A 12,153-nucleotide genomic window follows, 5' to 3' on the forward strand; every position below is an offset into this window, starting at 1 on the left:
CATAGATAGCTGGAAAGAGCCAAGAGATTCTTCATGCCCTGCTGGGCGATCCTGGAAGTGGGAACAGTTTTGCTGCCATCAGGGTAAGGCATGTCACAGCAACACTCCAGGATTTCACCAAAACTCTATTTTTTTCACCCTTGGGTGCCAATACATTATAGCCATTGAAATTAATTACAGTTTTTGTAAGCTTGAGGACACATTGTTATTACTTTTTTCCTTGCCCCCTCTAGAAGGCTATTCAATTCTAATCTGGGTCTCTAGACTCCCTGTTTAATAGGAGACCAAGCGCTGATTTTAGCCTGCAGAAGTTTTGCAGCATTGTTAAAGATTTATCTTCAAACTAGGAATAAATTTGTTAAAATGGACAGAGTAGGGGTGTCGAGCGGTGTCGGCGTGCCGCGCATAGGCAGGGATGGGCGGATTCATAGTGGCAGGGGGCCGGCGGGGGAAGGGCGGGAAGCGGCACGGCTTGTCTGGGGGACGTTGGGGGGCAGCACGGGCAATGGGGAGGGCCAAAACGCATGCGTGGGAGGCCGCGCATGCGTGATGGAGGGGGTGCGGCGGGGCTGCGGCGGGGCTGCGGCGGAGCGCTGGGAAGGGGAACCAGGTATGCACGAGAGTTTGCACATGCCTGGCTCAGTCTAGCGCTGTGGCTGGGGCCACGTGGGCTGCGCGGCCTAGCCGCAGCGCTGGAGGAATGGCCGGAAAGGGGTGGCGAAGCAGAGGAGGAGGAAAAGGTAAGGAGGAGCGGGCCGGGCGTGGAAAGGGAGGGTCAGGGTGGAGGCGGGAAGGGCGGGGACGGCGGCAGAGCAAGATGGGTCCAGTACCTGTTGGGGCGTCGGGGTGTGGCGGGAACGGGTCTGGGGGGCGAGGTGAGGTCAGTTTTCGATGGGTGGGTGCGCGTGTGTGTGTGCATGTGCGTGCATGTGTGTTGTGTAGCAAGCGGCAGCGTGGCGGGAAGGGGTCTGGGGGGCGAGAGGGTAGTTGTCGATGGGTGTGAGTGTGTGTGCGTGTGTGTCATGTAGCAAGTGGCAGCAGCACGGGAATGGGGCGAAGGGGGTAGTTGGGGAAGGGGTCTGGGGGAGGGTATAGTGGTCGGCAGCATTTGTGGGGGGTGGGAAAGGAGCAGGGATGCCGCGTCTTCGTACTCCTTTCCCTAGGGCAAGGGGAGGCTGCCGGGAGGACTCACTGTGTTGTAAGGCTGCTTGTCCTTCTGCGCGGTGAGTCCTCTGGCAGCCGGGCGAGGCCGGGCCAAGCAGCCAATGGGAAGCCGTGCGAATTGGCCGCCTGGCCCTGGAGTGGCACTTGCTCCTCTGAGTTAATATCACAGACAGGGCCCGCCCTAACTCCTCCCGGTTAAAGATGAAGGCTCAGATATGTGTTGTGGGTTTAAGCAACTTCACTAGAATGCCACCCACAACCTAGTGCTAGGGCACTAGCAGCTTGTCCTGGCCAAGTTCATGAAATGCCAGCCATGACCTGAGCTTCCATTGTAAGGGAATCATACAGGATCATGCCCAGGTTTATAGCAGAGTGAGTCGTTGAGAGCTGCACAAAGTCCAGGGTGGGCAGATGCACTTCTTCACATGGTCCCTTCCTACCCAGCCACAGGACCTCCATCTTTGCATGGTTGAGCTTCAGACAACTCTGCTTGAGCCACTTCATCACTGCTTCCTCTCCCCACAACAGACATCCTATTAGGTAAGTGAGGCTGAGAAAGCCCTGATATTACTGCTTGGTCAGAATAGCTTTATCAGTGTTGTAGTGAGCCGAAGGTCACTCAGCTGGTTGCACGTGGGGGAGCGCGGATCTGGCTTGCCAGATTAAAAGTTCACACTCCTAATCTGTGTGGCATTATCGAGCTGTGTGGCATTATCGAGCTATTTTGCGGACAAAGTCCTGTCGCTCCACCGTGACCTACCTGCCACGATTGATACAGTTAGTGAACTGGAAGCTCCGTGGCCGTCAAGGGGGTTAGTGTTTGATGGCTTCAGCCAGTTCTCTGTAACCGAAGTGAACAAGTTACTGGGTTCAGTGAGGGCGGCCACTTGCCCCTTGGATCCCTGTCCGTCCTGGTTGCTCAAATCGGGCGACCAGCAGATAGAAGGCCACTTGAGGGAGATTGTCAACCTCTCCTTAACATCTGGAGAGTTTCCCAAGAGGCTCAAGGAAGCAGTGGTACGCCCTTTACTGAAAAAGCCATCATTGGACCCGTGGAACCCCGCCAGTTACCGCCCAGTTTCGCACTTGGCGTTCCTGGGTAAGGTGGTAGAGCGGGCCACGGCGGACCAACTCCTAGGTTTCTTGGATGAAACTTCGGCCCTCGACCCATACCAGTCTGGCTTTCGCCCTGGCCACGGGGTGGAGACCGTGCTGGTCGCCCTCATGGATGATATCCGGCACCAGCTGGATCGGGGCAGCTCCGCCATTCTCGTGCTTCTAGACCTGTGGGCCACATTTGATGTGGTCAACCATGAGTTATTGGTACGCCGCCTTGCCGGAGTTGGAATAAGGGGGACTGTGCTTCAATGGCTGGTCTCCTTTCTCCAGGACCGGACGCAGAGGGTTGCGATAGGAGAGAGTATGTCGAGCCCTTGCGAGCTCCCTTGTGGGGTTCCGCAGGGGGCGATACTCTCCCCCACACTTTTTAACATCTATATATGCCCCCTAGCCCAGCTGGTCCGGGGCTATTGGCTGGGATGCCACCAATATGTGGATGACACCCAGCTCTACTTCCTAATGGACGGCTGGCTGGACTCCACCCCGGATATATTTGCCGCTGTTTGGAAGCGGTAGCTGGATGGCTCAGGCAGAGTCGCCTGAAACTCAACCCCTCCAAGACGGAGGTCCTGTGGCTGGGCAGAAGAGGGCAGGACCAGGAAACGCGCCTCCCATGCCTGAACGGGGTGCAATTAACACCTGCACCAATTGCCAGGAATTTGGGGGTGACATTTGATGCCTCCCTCTCTATGGGGGCTCAGGTCACCAATGTAGCTCGGACGGCAATTTTCCATCTTTGCCAAGCCCGGCTACTAGCGCCCTACCTGTCCTCGGAACACCTGGCCACAGTGATCCATGCAACGGTCACTTCCAGATTAGACTTCTGTAATTCGCTCTATGCGGGCTTTCCCTTGTCTTTGACTCGGAAGTTACAGCTGGTCCAAAATGTGGCTGCCAGGGTCCTCACTAGAACACCTTTGAGGGCCCACATTCAGCTGGTGCTTCGTCATCTGCACTGGTTACCAGTCTGTTTCCAAATCAGATTCAAGGTATTGGTATTGACCTTTAAGGCTATACGCGGCCTGGGTCCCGTCTACCTGCGGGACCGCTTGGTTGCTTATGCTCCCCGCAGGACACTCCGCTCTGCGGGTATGAATTTACTGGTTGTCCCGGGCCCACGGGATGTTCGCCTGGCCTTGACCCGGGCCAGGGCCTTTTCAGTCCTGGCCCCAATCTGGTGGAATGAGCTCCCAGAAGAGCTAAGGGCCCTGCGGGATCTACCAGCTTTCCCCAGGGTCTGCAAGACGGAGCTCTTCCACCAGGCATATGGTTAAGGCCAGGGCAGCTCTCCCACTAATCCATCAGAGGATCCCCTCCAATAATGAGATCTCTAACATCGAGATCGTTGTTAGATCTATTGTATTGGTGCCACCCTCTTCTGAATATTATTCTCCCCACCAGGCTGAACTTGGGGGGAAGTCAGGTAACTACGATCAGAACTGTGACCACCGCCGCTTATATGTTATATGTGACTTGTTGTTGATGTTAATTGGAGTTTTTATGGGGATTTTATTGTGTTTTAACTGTTTATGTTGTAAACTGCCCTGAGACCTATTTGGAGAAGGGTGGTCTAAAAATTTAACAACAACAACAACAACAATAATAATAATAATAACCACTCCACAAAGCTGGGTGTCATCTGCATATTGGTGGCAACCCAGCCCAAGCCTCTGCACCAGCCGAGCCAGAGGGCGCATTAAGATGTTAAATAAGATGTTAAATAAGATAGGAGAGAGGACTGCTCCCTGTGGGACTCCATATGTGAGATGATGACAGTTAGATACTCTCCTATTGCTACGCTCTGTCTGTTTGCCCAGAGCAAGGAAATCAGCAATTTGAGGGCTGTTCCCCATATCCCTGAATTGGTGAGGCGGTGAGCTAGGAGCTCATGACTGCCTGTGTCAAAGGCTGCTGACAGACCTAGTAGTACAGGCAGCATTGACCCACCTCAGTGTAGTTGGTGGTAGAAGTCGTTCGTCAGGGCAACTAGCGCCGTTTCCACCCCATGACCAGGCCAGAAACCTGACTTAAATGGGTCAAGGCCTGAAGTTTCCTTCAGGAATGCTGATATCTGGACCACAAACTAGAGCATGACCTGACAACCACAACATGCTACATAACTTCTGGGTGATACAAGGATGTAATGTGTACTTCCTAGTATTCCCTCTCTGCTCTCAGAAAGTTTCCCCTCCCCATTGCTCTCCAGCTGGTCCCATGGACCTCGCAACCCTAATGTCTTGGGCCCAGCTGCACCCTGTAATTCTGCGGGTAAAACCTAATACAGGGCTTATAAATATCATTGAAAACCAAAATAATATAACTAGAATAGGAACAAAGCCCCTATTATGTAACAATACAATGGGTGCTAGGCTCCCCCTCCGCAAGCAGGCCAGGCAAGATGTTCCCCCTGCTGGATCTTTTCACGACTGGTGAGGAAGCGTGGAGGGGCAGTCCACTCCCTCCCTGCCACCTCCGCAGGCTTTGAAGGAACGTTTTAGGGTGGGGGGAAGCACTGGAAGCAGTCCGCTCCTCCCTAACACACCCAGAAGGCCTGCGGAGGCCCACAGAGGCCTCAGCAGGCCTTTTTGGGGTAGAGGGAAGTGGGGGGGGGAGACTCTGCTGCTCTCAACATCACCCCGGGCAGCTCTGCCAAAGCCTGGCAAAGCTGTGGCCAGAGGTGTTCAGGGTGGTGGAAGCACTGGTGGGGACTCCCCTCCCTCCTCCCCCCAACCTCAGAGGGTTGCTGTGGGGGAAGAGTTGTCGTGCTCCTACCGACTCCCTTGTGGGGTCCCTCAGGGCACGGTTCTCTTCCACACATTTTTCATCTGAAACTCAACCCCTCCAAGATGAAGGTCCTGTGGTTAAGAAATAGGGGGGCAGGTCAGGAAGTGCATTTACCCATTCTGGCAGGGGCGCAACTTACTACTGCATCTCAGGCCAGAAATTTGGGAGTGACCATCAATGCCTCACTAACCATGGAGGCGCAGATCAAGAGGGTAGCTGCCCAGGCATTTTTCCATCTTTGCCAGACACGGCTACTAGCACTCGACCTGTTCTCTAAACACCTGCCTATGGTAATCCATGTAACAGTCTCCTCCAGAATAGATTTCTATAACTTGCTCTATGCAGGCCTGCCCTTGTCCTTGACCCAGAAATTGCAGCTGGTACAAAATGCAACTGCTAGGGTCCTCACAGTAATATATTGGAGGACCCACATCCAGCCTCTACTGAGGCAGCTCCAGTGGTTGCCAGTTGCTGCCCAGATCTAATGGACCACCTGGTCACCCTATGACCCCCACAGAGGTTTACTCTCTGTGGGTACCAATTTATTGTTCATTCCCAGCCCCAAAGAAACACACCTGTCCCCAGCCAGGGCCAGGGCCTTTTCAGTCCTGGCCCCTATGTGGAGGAATGAGTTCTCAGTCAAGCTGTGGGCCCTGCGGGAGCTTCCGGCATTCCCAGGGCCTGAAAAATGGAGCTGTCTTGCCAGGTCTACGGTTGAGGCCAGGGGGTTAGAAAGATCAGGTTGCCCCCCCCCCAGTGCCAGGCAGTGCTTAGGCCAGATGATATTGATGCCCCCCTCTTCCCACCACCGTTATTAGATATTTGGGGGGGGGGGTGACTGTGTAATACCACCATGTTTCTGTGCTGCTGTTGTCATGTTTTATGTCCTGTATTTTAATGGGGTTTTATTGGGGTTTTAGCTTAGGACAACTGTAACCCAGCACGAGCCCGTCTCAGGAGTGGCAGGAAATAAATGTGATGATGATGATGATGATGATGATGATGATGATGATGATGATGATGATGATGATGATGATGATAGGAGTGCTCACAAAGAAATCAAATAAATAAATATATATATTTCAGGCACAGAGTTGCAGAGCAGTTTAATTTTATTCAGGCACAGAGTTGCTAGATCTCTTTCCACAAGCAAACTTCATTTTCCACAGCAACAGAGAAGAAGCAGAAAGCAAAGCATGTCAAAACTGCTCCTAAACAGAGATGGTGCCATTTATCCTGGGTATCTGTGCAAATAAGGGATACAGTGAGACATTAATCTTAGCTTACAGAAAGAGACCACCACCATAGGGAGTATACCTAAAGATAAGTTGTTTTCCTTCTATGTAATCCTTTTCCTAATTTTGTAGTAAACGTTTTTGAGATGCTAAACACTCACGTGTCTGTGCTGCATTATTTCCGCTATGCTACGTTTGCTCTGCTAATTTCCAACAGTTAGTCATTTCTCTCTCTAAGTTGCGAATCAGTACTATATCATGGACCCAGCTGTACCCTCTAGGTCTGCTGTATACCCAGTGCACTGCTTTTATGGAGGGCATAGTGAAAAGCAAAATAATATAATCTTGAGTCTTGCTTTGTTTTTTATAGGATCAGATACATTTCTGACATAGGATTGCACAGCAGTTTTATTGTATTGAGGCAAGGGATTGCTAGGCCTTTTTCCACGAGCAAACTTCATTTTCCACAGGAACAGCAAAGAAGCAGAAAGCAAAGCATGCTAAATCTGCTGCCTGGTACAGTGATGCCATCATTCTCCATCTAGGTTTCTGTAGAAATAAGATATAGTTATTTGTCTTGGCTTACAGAAGTAGAACACAACCATATGAAGAATCTCTAAAAGTCTCAGTCACCCTGAATGCATCCATATTGTTAAGCCTGCCTGAGCACAGTTAGGTTTGGAAATCTCTCCACGTGGTCTTCAAGGAGGTGAAAATATACAGCTCCATATTCTGTTTCATTCCATCAAGGGCATCTCTGATTTCTACGCTTCAGCAACGTGCAGACAAGCTTAGCTGCTTGCACACTGGCATCTGCATCTGGTTATGGTAAGGCAGTGAAAGCAATCCTAAGTAGGGTGGAGTCCGCACGGAGCTTTTATTCCAATACCAGGTTGATTCAGTCCCTGCCATCTCCTGAATGTGATTTCCATTTTGATTTTGTCTGATTTAACTATTCCCTCTGCAAGAAGCATGATTCAGATTGACAAAGCATGAGAAAGCAAGCAGATCTCTGCCTGCTTTGAATTTGCTGGAGCTTCGTGGTAGAGAAGCCCTGATTGGCCAAGACTGCCCAGGTGACAAGCTTGCCTTAAGGGGGAAGCCCCTAATTTCTCTCAACAGAAGCCCTACCTTCTGTTGGTAGAGATTTGCGTCTTGGATTTTTTTTCTCCCTCCTTTGCTGTCTCCAATTCTCTCCCCACCCACCCCTCACCAAGAAAAGAAAGAAAGAGGCTCCTGCTGTGCTTGGCTCCTCTGCTGTCTCCAATCCTTTTCCCCCCCCCACCAAGAAAACAAAGAAAGAGGCTCTGGCTGTGCTTAGCTCCTCTGCTGTCTCCAATCTCCCCCCCCCTTCAAGAAAATAAAGAAAGAGGCTCCGGCTGTGCTTGGCTCCCCCCTCCCCTTCTGAACTTCCCTAATCATGTGTAGAACACATTTGTGTTTCAATGGGGGGGGGAGACCCGAGTTCAAAGCAATCTGAATTCAACAGGATTGACAATGGAATAAATAAAGTAAGTGCAGATTCAGCCCAGGGCAGTGTCTGCACTTACTTTCTTTATTCCATTGTCAATCCTGTTGAATTCAGATCGCTTTGAACTCGGGTCTTCCTCTCCCTCCCCCTCCCCATTGAAACAGGAAAGTCTTCTGCATGTGGTTAGGGTAGTTCAGAAGAGGGGGGGAAGCCAAGCCTCTTTATTACTTTTCTTGAAGGGGGGGGGGGAGAGGAGCCAGGCAGGGAGCCTCTTTCTTTTCTTGGAGGGGTGGGGGAGAAGATTGAAAAAGGCAGAGGAGGGAGGAAAAATACAGGACTGACAGAAATTGAGAGAAATTAGGGGCTTCTCCTTTAAGGTAAGCTTGTCACATGACCAGGTGTGGCCTATCAGAGGTTCTCTACCACGGAGCTTGGTTTCCCAATCCGGATTTGAAAAATATTGAGCATTAAAAGCACTCTAAGATATCGCACAATAAAGGTAGGGTAACTCCGGATCAATCCTTCTTGCTGCAGAAGGAAAATTTAAATCGCCCAAAATCCAAATGGAAATCGCATTCTATGTAGAGGGCAGGGACTGAATCGACCTGGGATTGGAATAAAAGCTCCATGCAGTTTACACCCAGGTCTATTCAGAATCGTAATCAGGTCTATTCAAAGGATAGTGTTCATAGGAGCATGCCGATTGTGACCTAACAATACTCTATATTCCTCTGCACGTAACTCACATTGTCTCACATTGTCTGTAAAATGCTTCCAGTCCATGTAAGGGCTCAGGTTATACTCTGTACAGATTGGCTATCAATAACTCCATGTCCCAAACCATATATGGCAAGAACAAGGACCACTGGGGAATTTCTGAGGCTGACCTAGCCACTGCTCCTCAAACTGCCTCCCTTCAGGGTCACTTTCCTACATATTCAGCACATCCATCAACATCCCCAGATTCTTTGGACAGGTGCTTGGAGGCCATGGTGGGTGGCTCAAGCAGAGGTGGTTGAAGTTAAATCCTTTGGCTGGGCTGATGTGCCGGGGGGGGGGGGGAGTAGTGCAACTCCTGGCTCTTGATGCCCGCCTATCCATTGATGCTCAGGTTGGAACTGTCACCTGTCAGGCATTTTACCACCTCCTCCTCAAACACCAGGAGCACACAAAGTAGGTAAGAGCAAAAAAAAAAAAAAGAGGGAGGGAGGGAGGGAGAGAGAGAGAGAGTTCATATGTACATACATATATATATGATAAGTCCTGTTTATTATGCAATCCCTTGAAAGGAAAAATACTCTATAATGAATGCTGAATAGGATTCTGGTACAACAAAGCCTGTTTCATAACTTTCTTCAACAGAATTAGAAGGTTTTTATAGTTTGCTTTTCACTACCCTAAGGAATCTCAAACCAAACTTTCAGGGAATTGCTGGTCAGCACTGTGGGATGGTAGGTGAATTCTCACCAGGTCAAGCTGGATTCTGGAGATTTTGGGTGGGGGGATCACTTGCACATGAATTTTGGGTCACCGTGCAGAAGTTTCATCCAAAATATCCTGGAGCTATCCTCACATTAACCAGGAACATCAAATATTCAACTGGGTGGTAACTGGCTGGGTCAGTGGGATCCAGATCTTGTTTTTTCTTTTTCATAAAGACCTCTTCCAGTCTCTCCAGAAAATTCCCTGAAGCCAGGAGCAGGTTGACAATATCCCAAAGAGTGACCGGATCACCTCACCACCAGCTATAAGCATCCATGACTGTGCCATGGGTAAATAGGGCAAGTGGTTGGCTGGGCCCCTGCCAGGGTCTTGTCTACCTCAGCCAAGGAGACCAGACTAAGGTGGTCCAAAGGGACCTCTAGTTCACTGCCTACATCAAGCCTGATGGAGAAGTCCCTGTGGAACAGCAAGATTTTCTCTGCGAAATAGCTTGCAAAAGCCTCACAGCTAATTCTAATTTAGAGCTTTGGGATGGTCCTAAGGACGTCAAAGATCTAATTGTTTTAAACAATTATGCCATCATCATCATCCTCTGTTACACTTTGTTGCATGAGCACTTTGACGTCTTCCCCAGAGCCATACCTCATTTCAGAGAATTATGGGGCATATGCATACATGCTCCCTTTCTGAGAGCCATGTGTCTAGTAGGCTGTAAATCATTGTTTCCCTCTGGTGAGTGCACTGCAAAATTAGGGTTGCCATCTTCCAGATGGCACAACGGAAAAACAAGGAACAGCAAGCAACTGTACAATAAACTCCTTCAGTATCAAAGTCCCAATAGATTAGTCTCAGATTCAGAAGGGAGCTCAGCTAGAACGAGATGGCAAGCCCATGGAAACAAGGCCCAGCCAAGAGGTTGTCTAAGCCGGGGTGTGATTGTCCGTAGCTCCTGTCAATCAACCAAGAGGGGCATGGCAACCTCAAGAGGGCAAGAAGAAGAAAAGCTGGGTCTATCCTTCATACGGGCCAGGGCCTCAGGCTTGAGAGGACATGCTAACTGCCCTGCCAGAGAACTGGCTACTGAGGAGGGCAGTAGAAGGAGAGAAGGAAGACCTAAGGTGCTGTGGTCCTCTTTAGACGGAAGCCTGTCAAAGTCACCACAAGGAGGCATCAGAGGGCATGCCAGCCCCACCAACTTCTGAAGGCATGACAGATGTTCACAATAACAAACACTGTAGCCTTTAGATTGGCTTCTTACTGTCTTTTTTCACAAAGAAACAAGTGCTTATTTATTGTGAGGAGTTTTTTTCTGGATTATTGTTCTTACCTTTTGCAGCAAACACGTCTCCTTCCACAGTTTCCAATCTGCCTGTCATCCCTACCACATCTCCGTACGCATCTCCCCTTTGCTTCTCGGCATCTCTTCCTATTACTTATTTGTCTACCAAATCCTGAAAACATACAAAAAGTAAATTGGAGACAGGAATGACTTGACTCTTGACATTAACATTTCTCTGTCCCACCTGTGTATGAACATGAACATTTATACCCAGAATGAAACTTTGTTGGCCTTAACATTGCCACTGGACTCAAACTTTGTTCTGCGGCTTCAGAGCAACAGGGCTACCCACCTGAATATACCCTCCCTAGTTCACCTCATGGTTTCAACTCCCTTTGCACCCAAGAATGGCCTATCATATTCCATTTTAAAGAATCTTTTAAAAGAATGTTGGGGTCTATTCTGCACAGTTTACAGCCTATTACCTGGTTCAACCAGCAGCATCAAGGAGAGAACTGCAACCAGAAGGTAGAAGAGCTTCATGGCTGAAGGTCCAATGTATCCACTGTTAGTGGAAAAGAAGGAATACTCCCACTGACATGGGCTGCAATGCTCAGCTATTTAAAGGCTTCTGGGAATTGTGACATGCTAGAAGGTTGCACAACACTAAACTACAGGCAAGGCTTGCAATCCTGTGTGTTCGCTGGGTTGCAACATCTGCTCTTCACACAGCCATCTAGAGCAGGGGTAGTCAAACTGCGGCCCTCCAGATGTCCATGGACTAGCGTTTGCTGGCAGGGGGCTCCTGGGAATTGTAGTCCATGGACATCTGGAGGGCCGCAGTTTGACTACCCCTTATCTAGAGGGAAGTGGTTCCATATGTATAAAGGTAAAATGTGCCATCAAGTCTCAACTGACTCATGGTGACCTCATGACGGTTCATCTCATGGGATTCTCAAGGCAAGAAATGAGCAAAGGCAGTTTGCTTTGTCTTTCTCTATGTATGATGCTCTCGCTAAGAGGACCACTTTAAGCTGTCATGGACTCAAGTGACATCAGCCAGAGGATTTAAGATTATATTATAAGTATCATAAAATGTATATAATAAGATTATTAATTTTACCCAAGAGGGAGAAGGCAGTTGCCCACAGGGGGCCAATCATGGTTTTTCCTTGCCTCCTCCTCCTCCTCCTCCTCCTCCTCCTCCTCCTCCTCCTCCTCGATGCCATTCCTGAAACTTGGAACAAGGAGGAAGAGCCAGCAGAAGCTGAGCCAGAGAGGTGGGAGAGGAGGCTGGCTGCATTCCTCCTCAGTTGCTGTGCTGGACCATCGTGTTCCAAGCCTTCCTGCCCTCCACAGGACACAGGAGTCCAGCCAGTCATGCTCTGCCAGCTCCCTTGCTGAGCCACCATGTTCTGCAGTAGCCCTCCCATCCTTTGCCAGTTTGGTGTAGTGGTTAGGTAGTGGTTAGGAGTGCAGACTTCTAAACTGGCATGCCAGGTTCGATTCTGCGCTCCCCCACATGCAACCAGCTGGGTGACCTTGGGCTTGCCATGGCACCGTTAAAACTGTTCTGACCAAGCAGTGATATCAGGGCTCTCTCAGCCTCACCCACCCCACACGGTGTCTGTTGTGGGGTATTACACATGGCAGGATCC

General features: G+C 49.9%; 1 long non-coding RNA gene across 1 annotated transcript; it reads right to left on the minus strand.

Annotated features, from left to right (window-relative positions):
- Positions 1-6,161: 6,161 nt before the first annotated feature.
- LOC143835300 (uncharacterized) lies at positions 6,162-11,094 on the minus strand. The gene is made up of 3 exons (XR_013230088.1): positions 10,981-11,094; positions 10,544-10,667; positions 6,162-6,851 (listed from the first exon to the last, which is right to left on the minus strand). It is a non-coding gene; the product is annotated as an uncharacterized LOC143835300 (long non-coding RNA).
- Between the last annotated feature and the right edge of the window lie 1,059 nt (positions 11,095-12,153).

This window comes from Paroedura picta, chromosome 1 (assembly GCF_049243985.1).
Source record: "Paroedura picta isolate Pp20150507F chromosome 1, Ppicta_v3.0, whole genome shotgun sequence".
Classification (NCBI taxonomy): domain Eukaryota; kingdom Metazoa; phylum Chordata; class Lepidosauria; order Squamata; family Gekkonidae; genus Paroedura; species Paroedura picta.